Genomic DNA, 14,817 nt, shown 5'->3' with positions numbered 1-14,817 from the left:
AAGAGAAGACTTAAATGTGATACAAAATATCAGTCCCAGGAGGCTGATGCCACATTTATTACATCAGATGGTTCAAAACCGTACAAACCTTGCAGGACACTCGATACAGATAATGATAATAAGTAACCAGGCTACAACATAACACCAGACCGCAAACCACATGGGGTCTAGCACGGGCTCAGAGTATTGCGACAGCGGAGGCATCTCGAACAGGGCCGGTTCCACAGGCAAGGTTGGGTGCAGAACGATAACCCTACTCGGCGTCGTCTGGTATGAAGTCTGGGTCTTATCCTGTAAAAAGTAAGAATGGGGTGAGTACAAACGTACTCAGCAAGTCCAACCACACCCACGGAGGGGAATTATATCAGAATAACATGCATGGGTAAATCAAGGATAAGGTTGCGGCTTAATTTGCAGAAAAACGATATTTTATGCAGGGGTCTATTTAACAGAAAACCTTTTTGAAATCAATTTTTGTAGTAACACGGAGTTCAAGTTTTAAACTGCTACCGGACTCCCCGTCCGCCGTAGCACACGGCACAATTGCCGGACATAATTCCAAAACAACTCACACCAGCCCATCCCAATGAAACACTAGTTATGTGACCACACCGTAACTCGCCCAATACTGTGGGCACGGACTATTCGAATAGATTCTTAACTCTGCAGAGGTGTGCAACTTTACCCACAAGTAGGATACCACATCTCGAACACCGTCGTGTCGGTGTAGATCCCAACATAGCCATTACCCACCTTAGCTAAGCCTGACTAGCCATCACGGGATTCACCAAGGGGTCATCGATCTAACTCTGAGGTATAACCGGGGTATAAGTCACACTGAGCATATCCCTTCTCCTTGGTCACCCGTTGCTCTCAGCCCTCCTGATGGCTATCACACCAACTAGTGGGATTTATGCTACGCCGTTGCCCATACAACGGTCGAGTGGTTTGCACGATAGTGGAGTTAGGTGAGATGACACACCAACTCGGTCCTTAGACACGACAAGATGGATATCTCCCTTCTTTGCCCTGCCACATCGGCACGAGCACACCAAATGGCAAATCCGTAGAAATGCCATCCATCCCGTCTAAACTTTCTTTACAAAAACACCACATTTATCACATCCCACACGCACACATTTTCGGGGATTGAACTTGCCGTCTTCGTAGCCTTCGGGGAAGTCCTGTCCTTCGGGCTCGGGGTCGTGGAACTGATCCTCGTTCCCTTGCTCGCAGTACTGCTCGTTAGCGGGCTCTCCTTCGTTCACACCGTGGTCTACGACGCAAACAAACAAGCACACAATCAAGACATAGAAATAAAAGTTTTATCGTTGAGCTCGAATCGGGAACACATAAAATATGGAGTATGGAGTAATATTTTCGAGTGGTTTTCTAATGGCATGGCCGAAACTAAGTTATAAGAGGCGTGGTAAAGTTTCGGGTCGGTCAGAGTTCGTTTGGTGCATGAAATAATAGGTTTAGTAAAGGTTCAGGGATCGGATAAGGGGTCAGGGCCTAGTTGTAACTATTTCCCGAGAAGGCAGGGGCCTACTTGTAATTTCTAGAAACATTTGGACTAAACTGGAAGGGTCAAGGGTATACTTAGAATTATGTTTTTATGTGGAAGGGTTCACTTGAAATTAGAACAAAGGGCAGGGTTCTTTTTGTAATATGGCAAAAAGGGGAAAGGGTTTCTTTACTAAAATGGGCGGAGAGGGGGGGCCTAACGGTAAAACGGCCACTCATCCCCTTCCTCCCATCGCAGAACAGGGGAGGGGCGCCGGTTCGCCGGCGGCGGCCAATCCGGCCGCTCCGGGCTCCGGGGGTGGCCGTGGACCGGGGGAAAAGGGAGAGGGGGGTACGGGGGACCGATCCCCGGCCTCACCTTGAGCTAGGGTGGCGCGCAGAGGCGGCTCGGCGAGAGAGGGCGGCGACGGTTGAGGGACAGTGGTGGCGGCGGCGCTAGGGGAGCAAGGAAGGGCGCTGGTGGTGGAGGACGGTGTTGTGGGGCGATGGCGGCGCCGGGGGGGGGATTTTATAGCTCGCGTAGGTCAGTGGAGCGGTGGAGGTGGGTGGCCGGCTCAGCGAGGTCCGCGGGCGGCCATTAATGGCGTCCCGGCCGCTAGCGGCCGTTGCGGGGCGGCTCTCGCGCCGAGGCGGCGTTCCGGGGCGGGGTGCTGTTCGGGACGACGGGCGGCGCGGCGTTGGCTGGGGCCGCGCACAGGGCCGCGCGTGCGGTGCGCTAGCAGGGCACAGGTGGGGGCGGAATGCGTGCGCGCGGGCGGGCCTGGAATCAGGGCGAGCGGGGTCAGCGCGCGTCGCGGCCACGCGGTGCTCGTGTGCGCGCGCGTCAATGCGGCGTGAGCTGCGGCATCGGCGAGTGGTGTCGCGGCGGGCGGCGCACGTGGCTCGGCGGTGCTCGCGTCGCTGCGGCTCGGCGCGCAGCGTGGCCACGCGGAGGTGGCAGCGGCGGGGGGTGCGGGCACGCGGTGCACGCGCAGCGGGTTTAGGCGGTGGACGGCGCGCGCGGACCGGCGTCGTGGTGGCACGGTTCGGTGTGCCGCGGTGCGGGGCACGCGTGCGTGCGCGTGCGTGAGGAGCGGCGCGCGCGCGGTGGCGAGCTGCTGCGGGTGCACAGCGGAGCAGGGCGCGGGGAGCGGCCGAGCGCGGAGGGGCGGCGTGGCGTGCAGGACAGGAGGCGCGTGCGGGAGCAGTGGGCCGGCCGAGCCGTGCGCGCTCGGGGAGGAAGAAGAGAGAGGGAAAAGAGAAGGAAGGAGAAAAAGAAAAGAGAAAAGAGGAAAAAGAAATAGAGGAAAAGAAAAGAAAAATGGGAGGGAAGAGAAAAAGGAGGGGGGGCGGTGCGCGCCAGCGGCGACTGCGGCCGCGGTCGGCCACGCGTGGCGTCGTCACGCGCGCGGGCCACGGGAGGTGGGGCACGCGGCCAGGAGGAGATGGAGGAAAAAGGAGAGAGGGAAAAAGAGGGGGCGAGATTCGCGGCGGCCGGTCGCGACGCGTCGCGTTGGATGGAGAAAGATGGGACACGGATTGAATTCGGGTGTCGGGTTGGTCAGAAGAAATTCTGGGACTAGGGTTCAGGGTTTTAGGAGGGGTCGAGCTCAACGACGAAAAACAATTTTAGCGCACGATTTACTTTGGTGAGTTTTCGGGATGTTACAAACCTACCCCACTTAAAATGAATCTCGTCCTCGAGATTCGGCTGGTTCCTAAACAGGTGGGGGAATTCCTTCTTCAGAGCGTCTTCGCGTTCCCACGTTGCTTCTTCTACTCCGTGTCTGCTCCACTGAACTCTGCATATCCGTACTTCGGAGTTTCTGGTTCTCCTAGTGACAGTGTCTAGAATCTTGACCGGTACTTCCTGATATCGCAGGTCTGGCTGTAGATCTATCGTTTCTACTGGCACATGTTCCACTTCGGGTACCCTCAAACATCTTCTTAGCTGCGAGACGTGGAATACTAGATGTATATCTGACATTTCTTCTGGTAGCTCCAGACGGTATGCTACTGCTCCAACTTTCTTCAGAACTTGGTATGGTCCAATGTACCGAGGGGCCAATTTTCCTTGTACCTGAAATCTTCGGGTTCCTCGAATGGGTGATACCTTGAGATACGCGAAATCTCCTGGGCTGAAACTTATTTCCCGTCTTTTCTTGTCGGCGTAGCTCTTCTGTCGGGACTGGGCCGCTTTCAGCTTTTCTCTAATCTCGGCAACTCTTTCTTCTGCTTCCTTTATGAGGGCGGGCCCTACTAGCGCACGTTCTCCAACTTCTGACCACATCATAGGGGTCCTGCATTTTCTTCCATAAAGGGCTTCGAACGGCGACATGCCCAAGCTTGCTTGATACCTATTATTGTATGAGAACTCGGCATAGGGTAAACTCTGTTCCCAATCTTTGCCGTAGGTGAGAACACATGCTCTCAACATATCTTCCATAATCTGATTCACCCTTTCTGTCTGACCATCTGTCTGGGGGTGATAAGCGGAGCTAAAGTCTAGCTTGGTGCCCATGGCTTTATGCAAACTTTTCCAAAATCTAGAGGTGAACTGGGTCCCTCTATCTGAAACAATTCGACTGGGCACACCATGCAACTTCACTATATTTTCCACATAGAGCTTGGCTAGCTTTTCTCCGCCATAGTTGGTCCGTACGGGTATGAAGTGAGCTGCTTTAGTGAGTCGGTCCACTATTACCCATATGGAATCATGTCCTTTCTGGGTTCTGGACAAACCTACCACAAAATCCATTCCTATTTCATCCCATTTCCAAACCGGAATGGGTAGGGGTTGCAACAATCCTGCCGGCTTCTGGTGCTTAGCTTTGATTCTTTGGCAAGTATCACAACGGGCGACAAATCGTGCAATGTCTTTCTTCATCCCATTCCACCAATATTTCTATCTTAAATCCATATACATCTTGGTGGATCCTGGGTGAATGGAGTAGGCTGAGTTGTGGGCTTCATCCATGATGATTTGCTTGAAGTCTCCTTTCTGGGGCACACAAATTCTATCTTTATACCATAATGTTCCCCTATTATCCACTCTAAAGTCTGGTGCCTTATTTTCTCCGGTCTGCCTCCGGATTTCCATCAGTCCTTTGTCCGATCTTTGGGCTTTTCCGATTCTTTCTTCCAGAGTGGATTGGACGTTCAGCACTTGACTGGAGCCTAGAGGGACAATGTGCACATTTAATCATGCCATTTCCTCTCGTAAATGGTCATTCTTGGGCCCATAGGATTTCCGACTAAGGGCGTCGGCCACTACGTTTGCCTTTCCCGGGTGGTAATGGATTTCCAAATTATAATCTTTGACTAATTCCAGCCATCTTCTCTGTCTCATGTTCAAGTGTGGCTGGGTGAAGATATACTTCAGACTTTTATGGTCGGTAAAAATTTCGCACTTATTTCCGATCAAATAATGCCTCCAAATCTTAAGTGCGTGCACTACGGCTGCAAGCTCCAAATCATGAGTCGGGTAGTTTTGCTCATGGGTCCTGAGCTGACGGGAAGCATATGCAATGAATTTCCCATCTTGCATTAGTACACAACCCAATCCTTGTCGGGACGCATCACAATAGATGACAAAATCCCGATGAATATCCGGCAGGGTTAGCACTGGGGCTGTCGTCAATTTTCGCTTCAACTCCTGGAAGCTCCTTTCACACGACTCCGTCCAGGTGAACTTCTTTTCTTTCTTGAGCAGCTCTGTCATGGGCCGGGCTATCTTAGAAAATCCCTCAATGAATCTTCGATAGTACCCAGCTAATCCGAGGAAACTCCTGATCTCACTGACATTGGTTGGTTGCTGCCAGTTGGATACTGCCTCGACCTTTTCGGGGTCCACGGCTACTCCTTCGGCGGTCAAAATATGACCAAGGAAGGCTACTTTCTACAGCCAGAACTCACACTTGCTGAACTTGGCGTATAGCCTATGCATTCTTAGCTTTTCCAAAACTACCCTCAGGTGCTGCTCGTGCTCCTGAATACTCTTCGAGTAAATAAGTATGTCGTCAATGAAGACTACGACAAACTTATCTAACTCGTCCATAAACACTTTGTTCATGAGGTTCATGAAATAGGCAGATGCATTTGTCAGTCCAAAAGACATCACCGTAAACTCAAACTGCCCATACCGGGTGACAAAAGCTGTCTTCGGAATGTCGCTCTCCCTGATCTTGAGCTGAAAATAGCCAGACCTCAGGTCAATCTTGGAAAAGTACTTGGCTCCTTTTAACTGGTCAAAAAGATCATCGATCCTGGGGAGGGGGGTACTTGTTCTTGATAGTGACTTCGTTCAGTGCCCGGTAATCAACGCACAACCTCATACTTCCATCCTTCTTTTTGACAAATAGAACCGGGGCTCCCCAAGGCGACGAACTTGGCCTGATGAAGCCAATCCGTTGTAACTCCTCTAGTTGTTTCTTTAACTCCGCCAACTCAGAGGCTGCCATCCTATAAAGTCTCTTGGCTATGGGGGCAGTTCCAGGAACAAGATCAATGACAAATTCTACGTCCCGATCTGGTGGCATACCGGGAAGTTCTTCGGGAAAGACATCGGGGTACTCATTCACTACTGGGACTTCTTCCAAGGTCTTGGTTTCCATGCTGAATACCATCGGGTTTGCTCCACTTTCCCGGGTGTGACAGGTCACTCGGACTCCCTCTGGGTTTGTTAGATGAACTACCTTGTCCGTACAACCTATGAGGCCATTGTGTTTGCTCAGCCAATCCATTCCAAGGATCACATCTATCCCTTCTGACTTAAGTACTACTAGATCCGCTAGAAACTCTACCCCACTTAAATTAATCCTCACCCGTAGACAACCCAGTTGACACCTGATGTCTCCTCCGGGCGTCCGGGTTAATAGGGGTGTTTTTAGTAGTACTGTAGGTATTTTATGTTTCTCCACAAAGCTCGAGGATATGAATGAGTGTGATGCTCCAGAATCAAACAGTACTGTTGCAAGGGTTGAGCTGACTAGGTACTCACCGAGTACTACGCCCTGAGCTCCTTGAGCTTCCTGCGCGTCGATGTGGTTGACGCGGGCTCGTCTAAAAGATTGCTGGGGTTGCCTCTGCTGGTTGTTGTTGTTGTTGCTGTTACCACGGAGGGGCACTCGGTTGGCACCGGTCAGCACTGGCTTGGGTCCGTTCACTGTGTTGGAGAAAGCTGAAGTAGCCGGCTTGTTCTTGGCATAGGGGCAGTCGGCGATGAAATGACCCGTCTCACGACAGTTGAAGCAGGCCCTCACATTGCTGTTGTTGTTGGTGGTGACCTGGCTTGCATTACTCTGAGGGGCCCTCATGGTGTTCTGGCTTCTGAGCTGGGTGTTAGGGGCCCGTGGTCCTGTCACTTGAGACTGAGTTCTGTACTGCATTGGGGCTTGGGACCTTTGTGCGTTGTAGCTGAAGCTTCTGGGCTTCTGGAAACGATCCTGCTCGCGTGACTTGCTCTCCAGGAACGTGCGCTTGTTATCCTTTCTTTCATCAATCTTGGCCTTCTCTGTAAGGATTGCCTTATTCATCAAGGCGTCGAAGTCAGGATAGATCTGAGGGGTGAGCAGGGTCCTGAGTTCTGGGTTTAGTCCCTTTTTGAACATATCCTGCTTTTTCTCGTCGTTGTTCACTTCTTCGGGTGCATAGCGAGCCAGCTCCATAAACTGGTGGGTATACTCTTCCACCGACATACTCCCCTGCTGAAGTGCGCGGAATTCATCTGCCTTGCGCTTCATGGTGGCCGAGGGGATGTGATAACGGCGGAACTCCCTCACGAATTCATTCCAGGTGATGGTGGTGGCATCTCTGGCAGCAGCGCAGTAATTTTCCCACCAGGCTAAGGCAGTCCCGGTGAGTTGATGTGCTGCCAGGAGGACTTTATCTCGATCCTGGCACCCAAACGGCTTGAGCTTCCTCTGGATCACGCGGAGCCAATCATCTGCATCCAAGGGGTTGCTGGATCCGGCAAAAGTAGGTGGCTTGGCCCTCAGAAAAGCTGTCAGCTTGTCATTGAAGGTCTGCTCTCGTGGCTGCCTGTTCACTAGAGCATTGGCTAGTGTCTCTAGTATGAGAGTTTGGTTATGGATTATTTGTGCCATGTCCACGAAGGGTGGTGGTGGTGGTGGCAGCTGTGCATCATGATTTTCTCCTCTGCCCTGACTCACTTCTTGTTCTTCTTGAGGATGGTTTTGCCCGTTAGGTCGCACTCCTGCATCAGCAGCTGCAGGGTCCCTGACACGGGAGGCCCTCGTGACGCTTCGAGAAACCATCTGCAGATTGGGTTGGGTTTTTGTGAGATTGGGATTAGGTGATGTTTAAGTTGTTTAATTCGTATTTTTGAAAAGGCAGAATTAACTTCTGCCGAAAGGCACACACACAACAAGCACACAACAAAGCAAACAAGCAATTTTTACTAAAGCGAGGCAGGGTACAACACGGGGACACGATTAGAACGCGTACTACACGTCCGGGTACAGGTTCAAACTAGGGATACAACTTAACCCGAAAGGGCTAGAAGGGTACAACAACAGGGTAGGGTTGGACATTCTACTCGCGGGGTGAGTCTTCTTCTGGGGCGGTACGTGCTTCCGGGGAAACAAACGGCTCGCCGTCCTCCGGGTCCCCGTTCTCCAGAGGCTGCGTAGTGGCTTCTCTTGTGGTGGCGGTGTTAGACCTTCCAGGGTTCTCGGTTGGGGCTTGAGGGCTTTCAAAGAGCGTTCCCCATCCTATGACGGGCGTCCCGAATAGAACACGGTCTTCTCCGATGGCCGGAACTGGTGTCCCACTTCTGGTCCATTCTTGCATGCGCCGGTCTCGGGCTTGTCTGAGACTCTCCTGTGCAACTGCTTCACTACTGATCGCGGCTGCGGCTCTTGCCTCGGCTTGGGCTGATCGGACCTGTTGGAGCCTCACCGCGAGTTCGGCTTGCTCAGCACGATGGGTCTGCTCCCTCAGCAGGTGGGCTTGTTCATCGAAGAGCTGATCCAAAGCAGCTAGGTAGTTAGCCACTTGGTACAGAGGGTCCTCTTCATGGCGGCGTCGTTCCAGACTCCTCATGCGAGCTTCCCAAACAGGGGTTCTGATGGCCGGCGGGAAAAACCTCATCGGTGTGGGTGCTAGGCGTTCTTCGAAAATCCGGCACAGGTAGCGGAGTGTCTTTCTGATGGCCAAGGGATAGGTGTCTTGGTGCCTAAATCCCGTAGCGGTCACTCGCCATGACTGGATGTCGGGGTAGCGATCACTTCTGGCGATGACTAGGATCACCCTGCAGCGGAGGGTACCATGGTGCTCGTACTCTCTGCTGTAGTACCTTGGGCGTTCCGTGACGCCAAGGCTCTCCAGGGCGTTGATCAACAGGCTGGGGAAGCCAGGCGTAGCTTGGCAGTCGCCCTGGGTCCATCCTTCCTCAGCCATCTGAAAACAAAGATAGGGTGAAGATCTTGCACGATTATTTGAAGTACACAAAATGGGTAGATGATTTTTATTTATGGCATCATGGTGGGGTACAAACTTCATGGGTACATGATTATTAGAGCAAAGGTTCTAGCTTAGAGACTACTCCTATCATGGGGATTCTTCCTCAATCCTAAGGGAGCGCTTCTTTAGTGGAAGATACTGATCCGTCATGTCATCCTCGGTCTGAGTTCCTTTATCCCAGTGAGTTTCTTCGGGTTCTTCTTCTTAAGTTTGAGTACCAACATCCCAATGGGTCTCCATGGGCTCTTCCTCCTCAGTCTGGATGCCTACATCCCATTGAGCCTCTTCGGGTTCTTCTTCTTCGTCTTCCTCTATCCATCCACCTATTCCCAAACAAGCCTCGTACCTCCGCATCCGAGCTTGGAGAGCGGCTAGGGAATTCTCGGCGCGTGTGGCTCTTGCCTGTTGCTCTTTCAGTTCTGCCTCTTTTTCTTCCATTTGGACTTGGAGGGCGGCTAGGGAATACTCGGCATGTGCGGTCCTTGTCCGTTGTTCATCCAGCTCATGGGTTGCCTTCTCTGCTCTGTGGACTTGTTGCTTTAGTTGTGCTGCTTGCTCGCGGTAGAGCTCATCCAGGCTGGTGAGATAGATGGATAGGTGGGATACTGTGTCTTCCAGATCTTCTTCTTCCCTTCCGAGTCCTCTCATCCGGGCGATCCAGGTGCGTCCTCTTCCTTCAGTTGGCGGAAAGAACCCCATAGGAGTCCGCTGAAGGTGATGCTTGTAGATCATTCGGAGTCGTCGCAGAGCTTTATGGGCGGCTTTCCGATAGGTATCCGGGAAACGGAATCCAGTGGTGGAGATGAACCAAGGGTCCACATCAGGGTAGCGGGTGCTTCTTGCCATGAAGATCATCAGGTCACACCGAAGAGTGCCATTGGAGTCATACTCTCGATAGAGAAACTCTGGTGGGTCCACAACTCCGATGCGTTCCAGGCTGAGTATCAACAACTTAGAAAGGCCGGGCTCTGCAAAACAGATTCCGCCGATCCATCCATTGTCAGCCATCTGGAACGGGGCAAGAACCAAGGGTAAGTGTTTGTGTCAAGAAAAGGGTTATAGATAGCAAAGTCCTAAGGTAAAGGGGCTGAAAACGGGTTTCGCTCCTTGGGTCACGTCCTGCGGCCAACCTACGGCTCTGATACCACCTGAAGCGTCCCCTCATAAGAGAAGACTTAAATGTGATACAAAACATCAGTCCCAGGAGGCTGATGCCACATTTATTACATCAGATGGTTCAAAACCGTACAAACCTTGGAGGACACTCGATACAGATAATGATAATAAGTAACCAGTCTACAACATAACACCAGACCGCAAACCACATGGGGTCTAGCATGGGCTCAGAGTATTGCGACAGCGGAGGCATCTCGAACAGGGCCGGTTCCACAGGCAAGGTTGGGTGCAGAACGATAACCCTACTCGGCGTCGTCTGGTATGAAGTCTGGGTCTTCTTCTGTAAAAAGTAAGAATGGGGTGAGTACAAACATACTCAGCAAGTCCAACCACACCCACGGAGGGGATTATATCAGAATAACATGCATGGGTAAATCAAGGATAAGGTTGCGGCTTAATTTGCAGAAAAACGATATTTTATGCAGGGGTCTATTTAACAGAAAACCTTTTTGAAATCAATTTTTGTAGTAACACGGAGTTCAAGTTTTAAACTGCTACCGGACTCCCCGTCCGCCGTAGCACACGGCACAATTGCCGGACATAATTCCAAAACAACTCACACCAGCCCATCCCAATGAAACACTAGTTATGTGACCACACCGTAACTCGCCCAATACTGTGGGCACGGACTATTCGAATAGATTCTTAACTCTGCAGAGGTGTGCAACTTTACCCACAAGTAGGATACCACATCTCGAACACCGTCGTGTCGGTGTAGATCCCAACATAGCCATTACCCACCTTAGCTAAGCCTGACTAGCCATCACGGGATTCACCAAGGGGTCATCGATCTAACTCTGAGGTATAACCGGGGTATAAGTCACACTGAGCATATCCCTTCTCCTTGGTCACCCGTTGCTCTCAGCCCTCCTGATGGCTATCACACCAACTAGTGGGATTTATGCTACGCCGTTGCCCATACAACGGTCGAGTGGTTTGCACGATAGTGGAGTTAGGTGAGATGACACACCAACTCGGTCCTTAGACACGACAAGATGGATATCTCCCTTCTTTGCCCTGCCACATCGGCACGAGCACACCAAATGGCAAATCCGTAGAAATGCCATCCATCCCGTCTAAACTTTCTTTACAAAAACACCACATTTATCACATCCCACACGCACACATTTTCTTTATAAAATAAATTGTATTATGAGTAAAGTCCTAAGCGTTCTAATATCGATTAACGTCCAAGCAAAATCAGACATTAATCTAGGTGGTCAAGGAATGGTCATCACAAATCAAGGGGTGGCTATCCAACCGTGTTTTCATGCAAGCAAAACATATGTAATTTTACAAAACAGGTCATTGGGTTGTGTTTATAAAAACTAGGACAGAAACATGCATCAAAGGATGGGATTGAACTTGCCGTCTTCGTAGCCTTCGGGGAAGTCCTGTCCTTCGGGCTCGGGGTCGTGGAACTGATCCTCGTTCCCTTGCTCGCAGTACTGCTCGTTAGCGGGCTCTCCTTCGTTCACACCGTGGTCTACGACGCAAACAAACAAGCACACAATCAAGACATAGAAATAAAAGTTTTATCGTTGAGCTCGAATCGGGAACACATAAAATATGGAGTATGGAGTAATATTTTCAAGTGGTTTTCTAATGGCATGGCCGAAACTAAGTTATAAGAGGCGTGGTAAAGTTTCGGGTCGGTCAGAGTTCGTTTGGTGCATGAAATAATAGGTTTAGTAAAGGTTCAGGGATCGGATAAGGGGTCAGGGGCCTAGTTGTAACTATTTCTCGAGAAGGCAGGGGCCTACTTGTAATTTCTAGAAACATTTGGACTAAACTGGAAGGGTCAAGGGTATACTTTATAGCTCGCGTAGGTCGGTGGAGCGGTGGAGGTGGGTGGCCGGCTCAGCGAGGTCCGCGGGCGGCCATTAATGGCGTCCTGGCCGCTAGCAGCCGTCGCGGGGCGGCTCTCGCGCCGAGGCGGCGTTCCGGGGCGGGGTGCTGTTCGGGACGACGGGCGGCGCGGCGTTGGCTGGGGCCGCGCACAGGGCCGCGCGTGCGGTGCGCTGGCAGGGCACAGGCGGGGGCGGAATGCGTGCGCGCGGGCGGGCCTGGAATCAGGGCGAGCGGGGTCAGCGCGCGTCGCGGCCACGCGGTGCTCGTGCGCGCGCGCGTCAATGCGGCGTGAGCTGCGGCAGCGGCGAGCGGTGTCGCGGCGGGCGGCGCACGTGGCTCGGCGGTGCTCGCGTCGCTGCGGCTCGGCGCGCAGCGGGGCCACGCGGAGGTGGCAGCGGCGGGGGGTGCGGACACGCGGTGCACGCGCAAGCGGGTTTAGGTGGTGGACGGCGCGCGCGGACCGGCGTCGTGGTGGCACGGTTCGGTGTGCCGCGGTGCGGGGCACGCGTGCGTGCGCGTGCAGGAGGAGCGGCGCGCGCGCGGTGGCGAGCTGCTGCGGGTGCGCAGCGGAGCAGGGCGTGGGGAGCGGCCGAGCGCGGAGGGGCGGCGTGGCGTGCAGGACAGGAGGCGCGCGCGGGAGCAGTGGGCCGGCCGAGCCGTGCGCACTCGGGGAGGAAGAAGAGAGAGGGAAAAGAGAAGGAAGGAGAAAAAGAAAAGAGAATAGAGGAAAAAGAAATAGAGGAAAAGAAAAGAAAAATGGGAGGGAAGAGAAAAAGGAGGGGGGCGGTGCGTGCCAGCGGCGACTGCGGCCGCGGTCGGCCACGCGTGGCGCCGTCACGCGCGCGGGCCACAGGAGGTGGGGCACGCGGCCAGGAGGGGATGGAGGAAAAAGGAGAGAGGGAAAAAGAGGGGGCGAGATTCGCGGCGGCCGGTCGCGACACGTCGCGTTGGATAGGGAAAGATGGGACGCGGATTGAATTCGGGTGTCGGGTTGGTCCGAAGAAATTCTGGGACTAGGGTTCAGGGTTTTAGGAGGGGTCGAGCTCAACGATGAAAAACAATTTTAGCGCACGATTTACTTTGGTGAGTTTTCGGGATGTTACAAACCTACCCCACTTAAAATGAATCTCGTCCTCGAGATTCGGCTGGTTCCTAAACAGGTGGGGGAATTCCTTCTTCAGAGCGTCTTCGCGTTCCCACGTTGCTTCTTCTACTCCGTGTCTGCTCCACTGAACTCTGCATATCCGTACTTCGGAGTTTCTGGTTCTCCTAGTGACAGTGTCTAGAATCTTGACCGGTACTTCCTGATATCGCAGGTCTGGCTGTAGATCTATCGTTTCTACTAGCACATGTTCTGCTTCGGGTACCCTCAAACATCTTCTTAGCTGCGAGACGTGGAATACTGGATGTATATCTGACATTTCTTCTGGTAGCTCCAGACGGTATGCTACTGCTCCAACTTTCTTCAGAACTCGGTATGGTCCAATGTACCGAGGGGCCAATTTTCCTTGTACCTGAAATCTTCGGGTTCCTCGAATGGGTGATACCTTGAGATACGCGAAATCTCCTGGGCTGAAACTTATTTCCCGTCTTTTCTTGTCGGCATAGCTCTTCTGTCGGGACTGGGCCGCTTTCAGCTTTTCTCTAATCTCGGCAACTCTTTCTTCTGCTTCCTTTATGAGGGCGGGCCCTACTAGCTCACGTTCTCCAACTTCTGACCACATCAGAGGGGTCCTGCATTTTCTTCCATAAAGGGCTTCGAACGGCGACATGCCCAAGCTTGCTTGATACCCATTATTGTACGAGAACTCGGCATAGGGTAAACTCTGTTCCCAATCTTTGCCGTAGGTGAGAACACATGCTCTCAACATATCTTCCATAATCTGATTCACCCTTTCTGTCTGACCATCTGTCTGTGGGTGATAAGCGGAGCTAAAGTCTAGCTTGGTGCCCATGGCTTTATGCAAACTTTTCCAAAATCTAGAGGTGAACTGGGTCCCTCTATCTGAAACAATTCGACTGGGCACACCATGCAACTTTACTATATTTTCCACATAGAGCTTGGCTAGCTTTTCTCCGCCATAGTTGGTCCGTACGGGTATGAAGTGAGCTGCTTTAGTGAGTCGGTCCACTATTACCCATATGGAATCATGTCCTTTCTGGGTTCTGGGCAAACCTACCACAAAATCCATTCCTATTTCATCCCATTTCCAAACCGGAATGGGTAGGGGTTGCAACAATCCTGCCGGCTTCTGGTGCTCAGCTTTGATTCTTTGGCAAGTATCACAACGGGCGACAAATCGTGCAATGTCTGCCTTCATCCCATTCCACCAATATTTCTGTCTTAAATCCATATACATCTTGGTGGATCCTGGGTGAATGGAGTAGGCTGAGTTGTGGGCTTCATCCATGATTATTTGCTTGAAGTCTCCTTTCTGGGGCACACAAATTCTATCTTTATACCATAATGTTCTCCTATTATCCACTCTAAAGTCTGGTGCCTTATTTTCTCCGGTCTGCCTCCGGATTTCCATCAGTCCTTTGTCCGATCTTTGGGCTTTTCTGATTCTTTCTTCCAGAGTGGATTGGACGTTCAGCACTTGACTGGAGCCTCGAGGGACAATGTGCGGCCGGTCGCGACACGTCGCGTTGGATGGGGAAAGATGGGATGCGGATTGAATTCGGGTGTCGGGTTGTTCAGAAGAAATTCTGGGACTAGGGTTCAGGGTTTTAGGAGGGGTCGAGCTCAACGACGAAAAACAATTTTAGCGCACGATTTACTTTGGTGAGTTTTCGGGATGT

This window comes from Panicum virgatum, chromosome 1K (assembly GCF_016808335.1).
Source record: "Panicum virgatum strain AP13 chromosome 1K, P.virgatum_v5, whole genome shotgun sequence".
NCBI lineage: Eukaryota > Viridiplantae > Streptophyta > Magnoliopsida > Poales > Poaceae > Panicum > Panicum virgatum.
This window is presented reverse-complemented; position numbering follows the sequence as displayed.